This window comes from Tamandua tetradactyla, chromosome 18 (genome assembly GCF_023851605.1).
Source record: "Tamandua tetradactyla isolate mTamTet1 chromosome 18, mTamTet1.pri, whole genome shotgun sequence".
Lineage (NCBI taxonomy): Eukaryota > Metazoa > Chordata > Mammalia > Pilosa > Myrmecophagidae > Tamandua > Tamandua tetradactyla.
Window position 1 is genome coordinate 73,019,838 of NC_135344.1, and position 16,599 is coordinate 73,036,436.

The 16,599-nt window shown below is 42.0% G+C and overlaps 1 protein-coding gene and 1 pseudogene across 3 annotated transcripts in view; one reads left to right on the forward strand and one right to left on the reverse strand.

Annotated features, from left to right (window-relative positions):
* The first annotated feature begins 3,625 nt into the window (after window positions 1-3,625).
* Window positions 3,626-16,599, forward strand: part of RALBP1 (ralA binding protein 1) — an 86,931-nt gene continuing 73,957 nt past the window's right edge. The window contains exon 1 of one of the 3 annotated variants that reach the window (XM_077135978.1): window positions 3,626-3,687. The gene's annotated coding sequence lies outside the window, so the exon portion shown is untranslated. Of the gene's footprint in view, window positions 3,688-3,720; window positions 3,775-9,745; window positions 11,801-16,599 lie in introns of those variants that run through there. The other 2 variants (XM_077135980.1, XM_077135979.1) reach the window with 2 other exon arrangements.
* Window positions 11,914-12,061, reverse strand: LOC143662842 (small nucleolar RNA SNORA70; annotated as a pseudogene).

Here is a 16,599-nt window from a genome sequence, read left to right on the forward strand (position 1 = left end):
TGAATAGCAGTGGTGACAGTGGGCATCCTTGTCCTGTTTCTGATGTGTCTGCTGTTTTTTAATTCTGATTTAATTCTGCATCTGCATAGCTGAGTGGTCAGATAATGATTTGGGCAAAAGTTTTACTCAAACATCGTGGGTTTGTAAATCTTCCTCCCTCTGCCAGTAGATCTTTGGGTGGATTAAGAGATGCAATCAAAGTTGCCACCAGTTCTCAAGTTTCCCTTGGCTTTCAGCTTTCAATGGGTCCCTTCACTCACCTCCATGCATGTGAATAGTTTCCCAGCCAGCCAGGGGCATTTAAAGAACTTATTTTAGCCCTCAGATGAGTCTATTACCGATATCTTCCTGTTGGAAGATGTTTCTGGTTGCTTTGTCATTTGCCCCACTTGTAGTTAGCAAAATTGTGGGTTTTCCACGTTTATTTTCACCCGAGCATGCAAATTTTACTGTAATACTGTGAATTTTGACTTCCCACAACAAATGTAGTCCATCCCCTCTTGCAGCAAAGCTGCTAATCTTTTTGCTAGCCTGGTCCACCATGGTAAAACTAGAATTCTGGTTCAATGGAACGGGGGCAATAGGACTGGATTAGAATAGCCTCAAGCAAGAAGGTCGCAGATTTCCTGTTTTTTTTGGAAGTTCTAGCAGGTTTCCAAGAAAAGATACTTCAATTTGTTCGGTTGATTTCTGGTGCCCTGAAATTGCTGTTTTGGACAATTTTGTCTAGTTTCATACTCGTTTTAGGTTCAAAGGAATTGCCAGTCATGTCACACAGTCATAGACAAAATCCCTTTTATAATTTATTCTTAAGGGGCCTTTCAGTTTCATGTAAAAGAAATCTAATTTGAATGAGGTAAGACTTTCAGAACTTTGAGTCACAGAAAACCCAACACAAACTGGCTTAACCAATATGGGAATTGTATGGCTCACAATACTGAACAGTCTATAGGCACAAGTCTTGCTTCAGGTGAGGTTTGATTGTGTAGCTCTAATGGTGTCACCAAGAGCAAGGTTCTGTTCCATCTTTCTGGTACTTATTTGACAGTATTCGTGTCATCCTCAAGCTCAACCAACACCTTCCCTTTTAAACCCCATGCCTCCAGGCTCTCTCTTTACAGGTGCAAAATGTTACCACATTTTTCAGTTCTCATATTCGTAGACCATACCTGTGCTGATTTGAATCGGTTGTGTACCCCAGAAAAGCGATGTACTTTAATTCTCATTCAATATTGCTGGGTGGGACCTTTTTGACTTTTTCCATGAAGACATGACCCATCCCATTGTGGGTAGTAACTTTTAATTAGATGGTTTCCATGGAGATGTGTCTCCATCCATTCAAGGTGGGGTTGCTTACTGGAGCCCTTTAAGACGGAATCATTTTGGAAAAAACTTTGGAGCAACCAGAACCAAAAGAGTCCACGCAGCCAGAAACCTTTGGAGATAAGGAAGGAAAAAGCCCCTGGGGAACTCCACGAAGCCAGAAGCCGGGAGAGAAAGATAGACATCGTTATGTGCCCTTCCAGCTGACAGAGAACCCCCAAACTTCATCAGCCTTTCTTGAGTGAAGGTAACCTCTTGTAGGCACCTAAATTTGGACATTTTCATGGCCTCAGAACTGTAAACTTGTAATTTATTAAATTCCCCCTCTAAAAAGCCATTCCATTTCAGGCATGTTGTATTCCGGCAACTTGCAAACTAACAACATCAGAACATAAGAAAGCTGCACTTTCCTAGAGGCCCCAACACAAGTTTCTGTGGGATTCATTGACTCTGACTGGGCTATACATATCTCTCTGAAACTATCATAATTGTCACAGAGAATGGATATGCTGCATGGCTTAAATGGGAGGAACAAATATTTGGGAGGAAACTAACAAATATCTTCTATAATCACACACATTAGCCCTTAATAATAATGAGTACATGAATGAATATATTGAGTCATTAGACTCATAGACTCATAGCACATAGAGACGAGTTGCAGGAAATACCGGCTCTGAGCCCCAACCAACTGCATACATGCTACGAATTGCTTTCTCTCCTCCATTTCTCCTTTCTTTGTTCTTTGCAATCTCAATTGGCCACGTTCATTCTTACTGCAAACAGATATTGCATGGAATATAATCATCAGCAGTGACCTCAGCAGAAACCTTTTTTCTCCCTTCTTTGCGTCCTTTCAGCAACTTCTGGCATGGACCTAGCTTGGGTCAGTGCCTGTTCCTTGGCCCAATCAGCGTTGCCAGAGCACAGGGTCTAGTGATATGAATGATTACATCCCTACCCCAGTGGTCAGAGGAAACTGTTGTTTCCAGAAGCAGTGATGAGAACTTTTTTGGGGCAGTCTGAAAAAACAGTGGCTACCACAGACCACCTCAGCATCCAATTGTGGGAAGCTCTTGCGTGTAAGACTGAGGGGGGCGCTGAACTTTACTGGGTAGGACATGCAGAGTACAGAAGATAAATCTGTACTTAGATTTGAGAAAAACTGATCTGGGAGGGATAGTGTCGGCTGATTGTGGCCTGCCAATCCAAATATATAATGAAGTTTTAAAGAGAGCAATGCAGGTAGTAAAGGAAGCGACTGGGTACGACCATCTATCTGTCCCAAACCCCACTTCTTCCCTAAAAAACTGCCTACTTTCATAAAGCAAGAACAAGTGATAAGACCCTGCTTTCCAGCCCTCAATGTACATTAGAACAATTCTTCAAGTCCTTTACAAAGGACTTTTCTACGCCCTCGGTTCTGGAGGAAACCCAACTATTTCCAGTTCTACCGGTGCCTTAAATATGCAGCTGGGCAGTTCTTATCCAGGTGTTTCGTAAACGTGGCGCCAAAGGGATGGGTGGCGGGCAGGCAGCTGTCCGCTGCCCCACAGGGACCAAGGAATTTTGCAGACGATCCCGACAGTTTTTACAAGTCTCCCCCCACAAGTCCACGTCGCTTCCTCTTCCCAAAACCCCCAAGCAAAAGAGTTCCCACCGAAATGAACGGTCCCCCGCCCAGCTGAAGGCCAGGATTTCGCCCCACCCTGCGGCAGGCTGGGCCGGCCTCCGAGGCTGGTTTAACCGGTTAGCACCACTGAAGCCCGCTGGCAATAAGCAAGGGCTGGACTTCGAAAGCCGAGGACAGGCGGCTCAGGACGCGGAGGGACCACCACGGGAACAGCCCCCAAACCACCGCCGTTCACTCCTTTTCCGGGCAGGCAGCCCACCCAGTTCCCAAGGCCGCGCACTGCGCAGGCGCCGGCGCAGGACCAGCGCGTCGCGCACACTCGCGCTCTCGGTGACCACAGCGCGCCCGGGGCCGCAGGGCGCGCGATGCTTCCTGGGTATCGTAGTGCACACCCTCCGCACGGCGTCCTCCCGCGGCCCGAACGTCGGGTTTCCGCGGACTGCGCCTCCCAGCGTGCCCCGCGCGAGGGGCCCTCGACGGCCTTAGCCGTCAGCCTGCAGCAGCAGGACACCCGGAAGCGGCGCGGGGAGGGAGTGCGCCTGCGTGCGGGGCCGGCTCGTCCCGTTCCATCCCAGTCATTGTAAACAGGCGGCGGCTGGGCGGGGTGGGGATGGGGTTCCTGAGGCCGGCCAGGGGCGCGGCGCGGGGGGCGGTGACGGCGGCGGCGACGGCAGCGTGAGCGCGAGGTGGCGACGGCGGCTGGGGCGGCGGTCGCGCGGCGGCGCGCACAGGTCAGTCGTGTGGAGTGGTGGCGTGCCGTGGTCGCCGCAGAGCCCCTCGCGTACCCAGGGATCCTGCGGCCCCGGCCTCGCCCCGGGGTCTGTCAGGCGGCGGGCGGGGCTGGTGCTGACCGCTTGTCGGGGTTGGAGTTGGGGGCTGGGGGGCGTGGCTGCCCCGTGAGGGTTCCTCCCGGGCCGGGGTGCTGTCCCCCCTTGCTGTCTGTCCCGTCCACTGGCCGGCAGGCCTCCCCTGGTGGCATCCGCACGTGCGGTGGGGTGCTCTCTGGGTGTGGGGGGCCTCCGCCTTGCTTTCCCGCGCGGTAGGAGAGCCCTTCGGGAGCACGCTGAGCGGAGGAGAGGGGACTCGGACCCTTTTCATCATTGTTATTATCTCCTAGTTCTTACCCGGAATGTTGACCCTCGTCCAGCGCTTGCTCAGGGGACTGGAGATAGGCGCTTGATTTGTGCCCCGGCGGGTGGTGGAGCCCCGGGCTCCTTCGGGCACGACAGCCCTTAGTTCAGGTTTCAGTGGGAACGGACCGACAGATTTGGAGTTGAGAATGCTTCTCACGACCCGTTCTCAAGTGTGCATGTGCCCAAATGCTCTGCAATGAGGTCAGCTTTTTAAAAATTATTAATTTAAAATTTTTTTAAGTTTATCGTGGCCTTGAGAATGAACCAGGCTTTACAAACTATTCCAGCCTCAGCTTTACCTGAAGTAAGTGTGCTGTTTCAAGTTTTGGGATTCCTTACTACAGAGTCGCCCTCTTGAGCAAGCAGCGTGTTTCCTCTACGGCCTACTCGAGTTCTTGAATGTGATTAAATTTTTAATTCGAAGTGTTTTGAACGTGCATGTAAGAAAAGTACACTCGTTTGAACAATGAGTTACACCTTCCGGCAGGATTAGAAACACTTTCACTGACACTTTTGGTTGGTGGAGTGGACGTATTCTAATGTTGCAGTACGTTGGGCTGCACTCCAATATAGTGGGGCAGATATTCACAAATTAAGTGGTGCCAAGGAATAGGGCCACTTTTGGTTTGGAGCCCATGGAGGCAGCATTTCTAAATGAATAAATGGGACTGTAATGAGAAAGGTAAGATCACATCTACGTTTAGAATTATCTTAGTGCATTGATGTTTTCTGAGTATCTTCCTCAAAATGAGTAATTAATGTAAGCTGTGTCAGCAGTAGATGGGGTAGGAAAGAAGTCGGGAGAGTGGTTCCTGCTTTTCTGTCTGACCCATAGCTGCCAAGTCTGGCAGACTAATTTGAGTAACTATTGACAAGCAATTCTTTAAACAAAGTATCTTAAAAACAAAACTACATTATACCTAACTTGCTAGCTCTTCAAAATATTATTTTTCATTATTGATCTTACAGGGACCTTTTCTCCCTTAATGTAGAAAGATTAAAAATATTATTAGAAAATGCATATTAACTTTAATTTGTACCCTTTATCTCAAGGTGAGATTTAGGCCCAGAATGTAACCTGAAAGTATCTTCTATTTTGAAAGAAAATCTCTAATAGAAGCTTCCATTAGATTATGTAAGAGAGGACAAGGAAAAATGCAGATTATTTAGGGTAGAGGAATTATCGTGCAGCAGGTGCCATGCCAGGTAAAGAAGACTTAAAGATGAATAAGGCAGTATCCCTGCCTTCAGGATGGTGAGACTGTATCCCTTACTTGAACTGTCAACAAGCACAATACTTTTTTTGTTTTATCTTTTTGTTTTCGTTTTTTGTCGTTGTTGTTACTTTTATTTTTTTGTTTCAGTACAATACATTTTTATGAATACTTTGATTAGAAAAAAAAGTTTGTGGGTATGATGTGTGTACAAAGGAGATAGCTATCAGTTTCTCAAGGGAAGTGAAGGAGGAATTGAAGAAGAGGGGGGTGGTAAGTAAAAATATATATACAGATATAGAAAGGATGGGCATTTAAAAGGAATAGTGTGACCAAAAGTATGGCAACCTAGACATGAAATTGGGGGTGGGGTAGGCAGAGACCAAATTATGGATTTATGTCTCATATGTCATCAAAGTAATTTCAACTTTATTTTGTAGGCAAATGGGAGCCATTGAGACACGACAAAGAAGCGAGACCTAAGCCAGTTGAACCTATTTTTAACCCCCTCCTATGTGTTAAAAATTAGATGCTTTACAGTTTATGCCATTAAAGTTAAAGAAAATTTAGACATGACTAAGGCAGAAAAGGGAGGGAAAGGGACTTCAGGCAAAGAGAAAGTTGAACAAAGACAAGAGGGAGAGAGAGAACATAACACATTTATGAGAATGAAAAGTTGTTTTCTGTAGTAGAATTGGATTTGTGGTGTTGAGTAGCAGAAGATGAGGCTATACAGATAGATCCTCAAAAGCACCACATGCCATTTAAGAATTTTAGACATTTTTTTTCCTGTAGGTAATGATAGAGTATAGGAATTTTAATCAGTAAAGAAACATTGTAAGGTTTTCATTTGAGAGTGATCATACTGGTATTAAGGAGTATACTTTTCAGAAAGAATGGAGGGAAAGTGAGGTTGGATGCAGAAAAACTGCTTAGGAGGTTTCTGCAGTGAATGAGGTGATAGAAGGATCTAAACTAAGGCAGTGTCAGTAGGATTACAGAGGATTAGGTTAATAGAAATATTCAGTAGGTAGAATCCATAGGACTTGGTGGCAATTAGATTTGGGGAGTGAAGGAGAAATAGTAAGATAAGATGACTTGGATTTTAATTTTGGTGATTGATTAGACAGTGATGCAATCTAGTGAGTAAGGGAATTTAGGAAAAGGGGCAAATTTGAGGAGAAGCAATATTTTAGCTTTTGTATATATTGAGTGAAGCATCCATGTGTAAACATCTGCTGAGTATGAATTTAAAGTGGGAGAGAACGTTCTGGCTATGAGGGTCATCAGCTTAAATATGCTGTTAGATGAAGTCTTTGAATTAGGTAATACTGTGTACCGACTGAGAGAAGTACTAGAAGTAGACCCCGAAGAACAACATTTGAAGCCAGATAGAGGGAAAAATGGAAAAGGAAATTCTTAAGTGTTTAGAGATACGGAGAAATCATAAGGAAATATCATAATAGCCAAAGTGGGGTCATTTCAAAAGGAAGCTATACTTCAGATGCTTAAAGAAGTTAATTTAAGTAAGGATTTTTAAGAGTCTTTTGAAGTTGATAACAAGAAGGCTGTTGGATTTGATAAATGAGTGAGAGTAGTTTTGGTAGACTGTATCAGGAGCTAGATTTTATTGACTTGAGTTAATGGGAGGTCAGAGAGTGGAGACAACAAATGTGGATTGTTTCTGGAAGCTCACCTGTGAAGTGAAAAGTAGAAAGGAGGTGATAGCAGAAGGTGATGAATGTCTGAGGGAGGGAATTTTAACATGGCAAAGATTTGAGCCTACTTGTTTTGTTGTATCAGATTGGAGATATCCGTGTACCATAAAATTTACCCTTTTAAAGGTACATTTTAGTGGTTTTTGATTTGTACACTTGTGCAGCCATCCTCACAAGCAATTTTAGAACATTTTCATCACCCCAAAAAGAAACCCCTTAGCTGTTAGCAGTCACTCACCACTTTTGTCTTACCCATTGCCTGGCAACCGCTAATCTACTTTCTGGCTCTGCATATGCCTTTTCTGTGTGTTTCATATGTGGAATCATGTATGTGGTCTTTTGTGACGGCTTCTTTCACTTAGCATAATGTTTTCAAGGTTCATCCATATTGTAGCATTTATCAGTACTTCATTCCTTTAAATTGTCCAGTATACTCCATTGTCTGAATATACCACATTTTTTATCCATTCATTAGATGCTGAATACTTAAATTGTTTCTATTTTTTGGCTGGTATGACTAAAATGCTGGTATGAATATTCATGTACAATTATTGTGTGGACATATATTTTCATTTATTTTGGATCATATGGTTAGAGTAGAATTGCTGGGTCATACAGTAACTATGTTTAGCATTTTGAGGAACTGCCAAACATTTCCACAGAGGCTGTGAACCATTTTACATTCCCACCAGCAGTGATGTGTACTCCCCAACCCCACCTATACTTGTTATATTCTCTCTCTCTCTCTATTTTTTTGAATAATATCCACCTAGTCGGTGTGAAATGGTATCTCCTGGTTTTAAGTTGCAGATCCCTAATGACTAAAGATAGTGAACATTTTTTTTCATGAACTTGTGGGTCATTTGTATATCTTCCTTAGAGAAGTGTCTATTCAGGTCTTTTGTTCATTTTTATTTGGGTTGTCTTTTTGTTGATGAGTTGTAATTGCTCTTTATATATTCTTGATACTAACCCCTTAACAAATATTTTCTCCCATTTTTTACGTTGTCTTTTTCACTTTCTTGATAGTGTCTTTGGAAACAGAAGAGTTTTTAATTTTGGTAAAGTCCAGTTTATCTGTTTTTTCTTTTGTTGCCTCAGCTTTTGATGTAATGCAAATGCAAGCTCATGAATGGTAAACTATATTCTTAATCCTTTCTTCTAAGAGTTTTATGATTTTAGCATTTATATTTAAGTTGATTGATTTTGAGTTAATTTTTGTATGTGATATGAATGAAGTAGGAGGTTGCTTCACTTTGCTAAAGCTGAGGGAATGCGATATACCAGAAATGGGTTGGCTTTTCTTTTTTTTTACATGGGCAGGCACTGGCAATCAAACCTGGGTCTTCAGCCTTGCAGGTGAAAACTGTGCCTACTGAGCCACTTGCCCACCCATGGGTTGACTTTTAATAATGAGGATTTATTAACTTACAGTTTAAAGTTCTTAGGCTATAAAAATGCTCAAATAAAGGTATCAACAGGATGATACCTGAACTCTGAAGAGAGGCTGCTGGCACCTCGGACACTTCTTTCACTTGGGAAAGCACATGGCTGGTGTCTGCTGGTCCTTCATTCCCAGGTTTCATTGCTGTCAGCTCTTGGTTCCAGTGGTCTCCTCTCTGAGCTTCTCTGGGTCCTCTCTTAGCATTTCTGAGGTTTTTGTTTTGTTTTGTTTTTTTACATGGGCAGGCACCGGGAATTGAACCCAGGTCTCTGGCATGGCAGGCGAGAACTCTGCCTGCTGAGCCACCTTTTCCAGTCCTCTGGGGCATTTTTAAGCAGTTTCTCTTCAGTGTTTCTCTCTCTCAGTGTTTTTCTCTCTGAGCTCTCTCTATCCTTTATCTGCTCATAAAGGACTCCTGTAAAAACGATTAAGACCCATCTTTAATTGACTGGGTCACATCTCAATTGAAACAACCTAATCAAAAGATCCCACCCACAATAGGGCTGTCCCACAGGAATGGATTAAAAGAACATGGCCTTTTCTCGGGGACATAACACAGTCAAACCAGCACTGATATTTGGTTTTCCCAGCACTGTTTGTTAAAGAGACTATTCTGTCCCTATTGAAAGGTCTTGGCACCCTTGTCAAACATCAGTTGGTAATAGATACATGGGTTTATTTCTGGGTTCTTAATTCTTTTCATTGGTGTATATGTCTATCCTTGACCCAGTACTACATTATCATGATTATTATAGATATGCAGTAAGTTTTAAAATCTTTTTCAAGATTGTTTTGGTTATTTGGGGTCCCTTGCAATTCCATATGAAAAAAGACCATTGGAATTTTGATAGGATTTGCATTGACTGTATAGATATTTTGAATAGTATTGCCATCATGACAAATTAATGTTGTAAATGGTATTGTTTTCTTAGTTTCCTTTTTGGATTGTTTGTTCCAAACACAACTGGTGTGTAGAAACACAACTGATTTTTGTGTGTTCATCTTGTACCCTGTAACTTTGCTAAATTCGTTTATTAGGCCTAGATTTTGTGTATGTGTGAGTGAGTGTGTGTGTCTCTTCTTTGGGATTTTCTATAAATAGGATCATGTCATCTCTGAATACAAATAGATTTATTTCTTTTTTCAATCTGAATACCTTTTATTTCTTTAAATGTCTAATTGTTCTGGCTAGAACTTCCAGTACAATGTTGAATAGCTGTGGTGAAACCTGGCATTCCTGTCTTGTTCCAGGGTAGGGTGGGGTGGTGGTGGAGGAAGATCTTCAGGTTTTCTCTGTTGAATATGATGTCAGCTATGTTTTTTTCACATATACCCTTTATCATGTTGAGGAAGTGCCCTTCTGTTCCTAGTTTTCTGAGTGTTTTTAATTATGAAAGGATGTTGGGTTTGTCACAAGCATTTTCTCTATCAGCTGAGATGATCCTGTGTGGTTTTTCTTTCATTCTGTTAATGAGGTGTGTTACATTGATTGACTTATGTTAAATATACTGTTGAGTTTGGGGCGTTCTTTATAAATTCTGAATGCAAGTCTTTTATTCAGTATGTGATTTGCAGGTATTTGCACTCAACCTATAGCTTGTTTTTTCATTCTCTTAAAAAATACCTCCCACAAGGCAAAAATTTTAAGTTGAAGTAGAGTCCAATTGATCAGTATTTTATTTTTATGAATCATGCTTTTGGAGTCATGTTCAGGAACTCTGCAAAGATTTTCTCCTAAGTTGGGAGGAAACTTTCTGGGGTCAGATAAGAAAATCAAACACTGACCTCAAACAGCTCCTTCCAAGGGTCCAGAAATTGATTGAATTAGTTTTTGGAGCATTTTATGTTTCATGGCATTGTTGAAAACGAGAGAAATCAGACAGCAATTAGTTTTACAGCTGAGTAGACAGGAAATAGGAGGAAGAAAATCTTAACGAAAACAACTGTCATCCTAGGGTGACAGTAGGCATACCTAAAACTGCAGCTTCCTGAGGAGAAACACAGGCTCAACACAGGATGAGGTGAGGAGGTGAGGGAATAGACTTTGCTAAAATTATTCAGTCTACCACTAAACCAGTAAACAAAGAAATAGTGATAGCAAATTCTGGATTGGGGCAGAGGGGATTAGTATGTACAGAGTCATCACACTATATTATCTGAATTGTCTGGTTTCCAACTAAAAAATTATGAGGCATATAAAGAAACAGAAAAATATGACCTTTATACTAGAAAAAAAGGAACCAAAGGAAAATCTCAATAAGAGAGTCCAGATGTTTTATTTTCAGAAGAAGACTTTAAAGGAGCCATTATAAACGTGTTCACAGACCTAAAGGAAATTCTGATTAAAGAAATAAAGGAAGGAAGGTATGATGACAATGCTGTATCAAATGGGGAAATATCAATAAGGAGTTGGAAACTACTTTTAAAAATAGAAATTATGGAGTTGAAACGTAGTTTATCAGTAGGCACAAGTTAGATGAGGGCCTCACGGGTGTGGGCCCTGCTCCTTTTCCACTGGGCCATGATTGGGGATATACTGACCCCACAAACATCTGGGATGAGGCTCTTTTCAACCACCACATCTTCAGACTCATCAGAATTAAATTTGGTAAGGCCCCGTTTCTTGGCAGCCAGGGAACTTGAATTTGGCTCTGCATAGTGCCTCAACCGCGTGTTCCTTGTTTTGAAGCTTGGTATGGATGGATATGATGACTTAGATGGTATTGACTCCCATATCTGAGGCTTTCCAAAGGCACCTTGTAAACTTGTCTGGAGCCTAGGTTGGGAAACAGCATGAGGGCTGACATGAACATCAGCAGGAAAGGGCTGTCTTCGGGGTTCCTTAGGGCAACCCATATGTGCCAATTTAAAAGGATTATGTACCCTACAAAGCCATGTTTTAATCCTAATCAGTTTTGTGGGAGCAACTGTTTTTTCTAATCCCTATTCAGTACTATAGGTTGGAAATTTGATTAGGTTGTCTCCATGGAGATGTGACCCATCCAATTGTGGGTGGTAACTTTTGATTAGATGGCTTCCGTGGAGTTGTAACTCTGCCTATTCCATGTAGATCTTGATTAGTTTGTTGGAATCCTTTAAAAGAGGAAGCGTTTTAGAGAGATTTCCTTTCAGAGCCACTAGAGCGCCATGGCACAGCGTCAAGAATCAGCATCCACCAGCCAGAGACCTTTGGAGATGCAGAAGGAAAAATGCCCCCAGGAGAGCTTCATGAAACAAGAAGCTGGAAGACAAAGCTAGCAAATGCCTCCGTGTTCACCATGTGCTGTTCCAGTTGAGAGAGAAATCCTGAACATCACTGGCCTTCTTGAACCAAGGTATCTTTCCCTGGATGCCTTAGATTGGACGTTTCTATTTTAATTTGGGCATTTTCATGGCTTTAGAACATGTAAACTTGCAACTTAATAAATTTTCCCTTTTAAAAGCCATTCCATTTCTGGTCTATCACATTCCAACAGCTAGCAAACTAGAACACCATACAAGCAGTCAGCCGTGTACACTACCAGAGAGGCTGCTGTCTGCAGCCATTGCACATCAGGCCCTCACAGGGAAAAGGTGATCTGCTTAAATGACTGCAGATTTATTGATTGATGTTTTTTCCCCAGTTTTATTGAGTGTTGAGATACAGTCACACTCCATACAAACCATCCAAAGTATACAATCAGTGATTTACAGTATCACCACATAGTTGTGCATGCAATCCCATGATGAAATTTAGAACATGTTCATTACTCCAGAAAAGAAATAAAAAAAAAAGAAACCCCTAATCCTCCCATACTCCTTATCTCCCTGTACTGTTTACCAGTAGTGTTGATGTGATACATTTGTTTCTGTTGATGGAGTATTAAAATATTAGTTTACCATGGTCTGCAATAGGTACATTTTCCCCATATTCCCCTTTATTATTAACTCCTTATAATAGTGTTGTATATCTTCTCTAGTTCTTTATTTTTTATTTTATTTTTTTTTTTTTGAGGGAGGAAGGGAAGGAAAGACAGAGAGAAGGAAGGAAGGATGGAAGGAAGGAAGGGAGGAAGAAAGGGAAACATCTTTAAACATTTTCTTGTTTTATTGTATTTTGTTTGTTTGTTTGTTTTTTACATGGGCTGGGGCCGGGAATCGAACCGAGGTCCTTCGGCATGGCAGGCAAGCACTTTGCCCGCTGAGCCACCGCGGCCCGCCCTCTAGTTCTTTATTTTTGTATGCTATGTGGTGGGGGTCACATTTCATTCTTTTTACCATGTGAATATTCCATTATTGCAGCATCATTTGTTGAATTTTTGTTTGTTTTTTCTTTCTGTGTTTGCCTGTTTTTGGGAAGTGCATGGGCCAGGAATCAAACCCAGGTCTCCTGCATGGCAGGTGAGAATTCTACCACTGAACTACCCTTGCACTCCCTGAATAACTTTTAATATTTGTACAATTAATCACGGACATTGTCCACCACAAGATTCACTGTGCTATACATTCCCATGTTTTAACCCCCAACTTTCCTTCTGGTGATATACATGACTCTAAACTTCCCCCCCTCCACCACACTCACACACCATTCAGCACTGTTAATTATTCTCAGAATAACATGCTACCATCACCTCTGTCCATTTCCAAATATTTAATTGTACTGTAGTTAAACATTCTGCACATATTAAGCAATTGCTCCCCATTCTTAGCCTCATTTTATATCTTGGTAACCTATGTTCTATGTTTTATGTCTGTGAGTTTACATATTATAGTTAGTTCAAATCAGCAAGCTCATAGAATATTTGACCTTTGTGTTTGACTTATTTCATTGAACATAATGTCCTCAGGATTCATTCATGTTGTTGCATGCTTTGGGACTTCATTCTTTCTTATTGCTGAATAATATTCCATCATATGCATATAGCTATATTTTATTTATCCAGTCATCTGTTGATGGACACTTGGGTTTCTATCTTTGGCAGTTGTGGATATTGCTGCAGTGAACATTGGTGTGCAAGAGTCTCTTTGTGTCCCTGCTTTCAAATCTCCTGCATATATCATGACTAGTGGGATTGCCAAGTTATAGTTTCCTGTGGCACCACCAGACAGTTTTCCTCAATGGCTATACCATTTTACATACCTACCAACAGTGAATGAGTGTTTCAGTTTCTCCACATTCTCTCCAATACTTGTAGTTTCCTGTTTGTCTAACAGCGGCCATTCTGGTAGTTGTGAAATGGTATCTCATTGTGGTTTTGATTTGTATTTCCCTAAGAGCTAAAAGAAGTTGCTCTTTTCATGTGCTGTTTAGCCATTTGTATTTCCTCTTTGGAAAAATGTCTATTTAAGTCTCTTGCCCATTTTAAAATTGTGTTATCTTCTGTTGAGTTGTAGGATTTCTGTATATATTCCAAATATTTTCTCTCATTGAGTTGGCTGCTTTTTCACCCTTTTGACAAAATCCCTTGAAGCACAGAAGTATTCAGTTTTGAAGAGGTTCCGTTTATCTGTGTTCTTCTGTCATGGCTTTTGCTTTGAGTATAAGGTTTAGGAAACAGTCTCCTATAACTAGATCTTGAAGATGTTTTCCTGTATTTCCTTTTAGGAGTTTTATGGTACTAGCTCTTTGTGCTGATTTGAAATGATGAATGTACCCTAGAAAAGCCATGTTTTAATTCTAATCCCATTTTGTAAAGGCAGCCGTTTCTTCTAGTATCTGTTCAGTATTGTATATTTGAAACCGATTTAGATCATCTCCCTGGAGATGTGATTTAATCAAGAGTGATTGTTAAGCTGGATTAGGGAAGACGTGTCTCCTCCCATTTGGGTGGGTCTTGATTAGTTTCTGAAGTCCTATAAAAGAGGAAACATTTTGCAGAATGAGGGGGATTCAGAAAGAGCAGAGAAGAACGACACAGCCATGAGAAGCAGAGAGAACCAACCAGTGACCTTTGGAGTTGAAGAAAGAAAACACCTCCCCGGGAGCTTCATGAAGCAGGAAGCCAGGAGAGAAAGCTAGCAGATGACACCGTGTTTGCCATGTGCCCTTCCAGCTGAGAGAGAAACCCTGACTGTGTTCACCATGTGCCTTTCCAGATGAGAGAGAAACTCTGACTGTGTTTGCCATGCGCCCTTCCACTTGAAAGAGAAACCCTGAACTGCATCGGGCATCTTGAATCAAGGTGTCTTTCCCTGGATGCCTGTGATTGGCCATTTCTATAGACTGGCTTTAATTGGGACATTTTCTCGGCCTTAGAACTGTAAACTAGCAACGTATTAAATTCCTGTTTTAAAAAGCCATTCCATTCCTGCTATATTGCCTTCCGGCAGCTAGGAAACTACAACACTCTTTTTGTTTGTTTTGTTTTTGGCCAAGTCAGTATTTTATTAAAAACAAACACACAGATGCCTACACACACAGTGGTATCAAAGGCAGAGGCAGGGAAAGGAGACCCAGGCTGCCCCCATCCTATTTGTGCAGGCCCGCCTCACTTTACAAGACCAGGTTTACATTATCTATGAAGTAGGAGGAGGCTTTGTTTTTATGAGGACATAAGGCAGCTTCACTCACTGGAGGAATATGAAAGAGAAGCAAATTTATGTACAAGTTTTCAGAACCCCCTCCATTCTGTTGAGTGGAAGTCTCAGTACCTGAGGCAGTTCTAAAAGCAGAAGAGAAGAGAACAAATTTCCCTTGAGGCCGCTGTTCTTTTCCAGAAGGGGAGAAATATTCTCCTAGGAAGACCTGATAAAGAGGCTGGGATCAGCATAGGAGCCCAGGGAACCAGCTTCTTGGGCAGGAGGAAAGCAGAGAGGCCTCTTCTGCTGGCCAGCAGCTGAACAGGACTCTGGTGCAGAAACACAGATTCAGAAGCCTCTCTATGGGTCACTGGCCTACAGGTTTTGCCAGCTACCAGCAGAAGCTCCCGTGAGTGCCTGCGGTGCCTGCATCCTCAGACAGCTCCATCTGTTCACTGGGTCACACATGAGATCTTGCAGGACAGCCACATGCTCACCATGAAGAAGGTGACCAGGAAACCAAAGACCAATAAGGGCCAGCTGATCTGGAAGAGCACAAGGTAGAAGCAGAAGAGGTGTACCGGGTAAAAGGTGAGGATCATAATCAAGTTGCAAATGATAATGACTTCAGAGTAGCTGTAGGCACTGAAGGTGGTCCACAGAGAGCTCCTCACGCAGTTGAAGGCAGTCAGCAGAGTGACTGTCTGCGCCACTTTCAGCAGGGCTACATGAGTGCGGGGGTGAATGAGATCCAACAGCCCCTTCGAGGGGCCCCTGCTGGGTCGCACCCTGCCAGGTCCGAATGTACCACCACCACCACCGTGGCTGCATGTGGTGCAGACCACCCCCCTCTGGATATACTTCAGTACTGGCTTTTGTATTCAGGTTTTTGATTCATTTTGAATTACTGTTGTATGGAGTATAAGATAGGGGTCCTCTTTCATTCCTTTGGCTATGGATATCCAGGTCTCTCAACATCATTTATTGAAGAGAGTGTTCTGTCATAGTTGAGTGATTTGGGAGCCTTGTCAAAGATCAATTGACCATAGATGTGAGGATCTATTTTTGAACTCTTGATTCCATTGATCAAATATCTTTATGCTAGTACCATGCTGTTTTGACCACTGTGGCTTTATAATATGCTTTAAACTCAAAAAGTGTGAGTCCTTCCGTTTCATTCTTCTTTCTCAAGATGTTTTTGTCTATTTGGGACCCCTTACCCTTCCAAATACATTTGATAATTAGCTTTTCCAGTTTTGTAAAGTAAGCTGTTGAAATTTTGGTTGGTATTGCATTGAATTTGTAGATCAGCTTGGATAGAATTGACTTCTTAATGACATTTAGCCTTCCAGTCCATGAGTATGGGATAGCCTTCCATTTATTTTGGTCTTCCTTGGTTTCTTTTAACAATGTTTTGTAATTGTCTGTGTACATAACTTTTACATTTTTATTTGTTTGTTCCTAGACATTTAGTCTTTTGCTCTCCCATTCATTTAACTCTACTTTAATCTTTGTTGTTTCTCTTCTATTTGCTTTGGGGTTAGTTTGCTGTTCTTTCTTAAGTTCCTCCAGATGAGCAGTTAAGTCTTCAATTTTTAATTTTTCTTGTTTTTTAATTTAGGCATTTAGGACAATA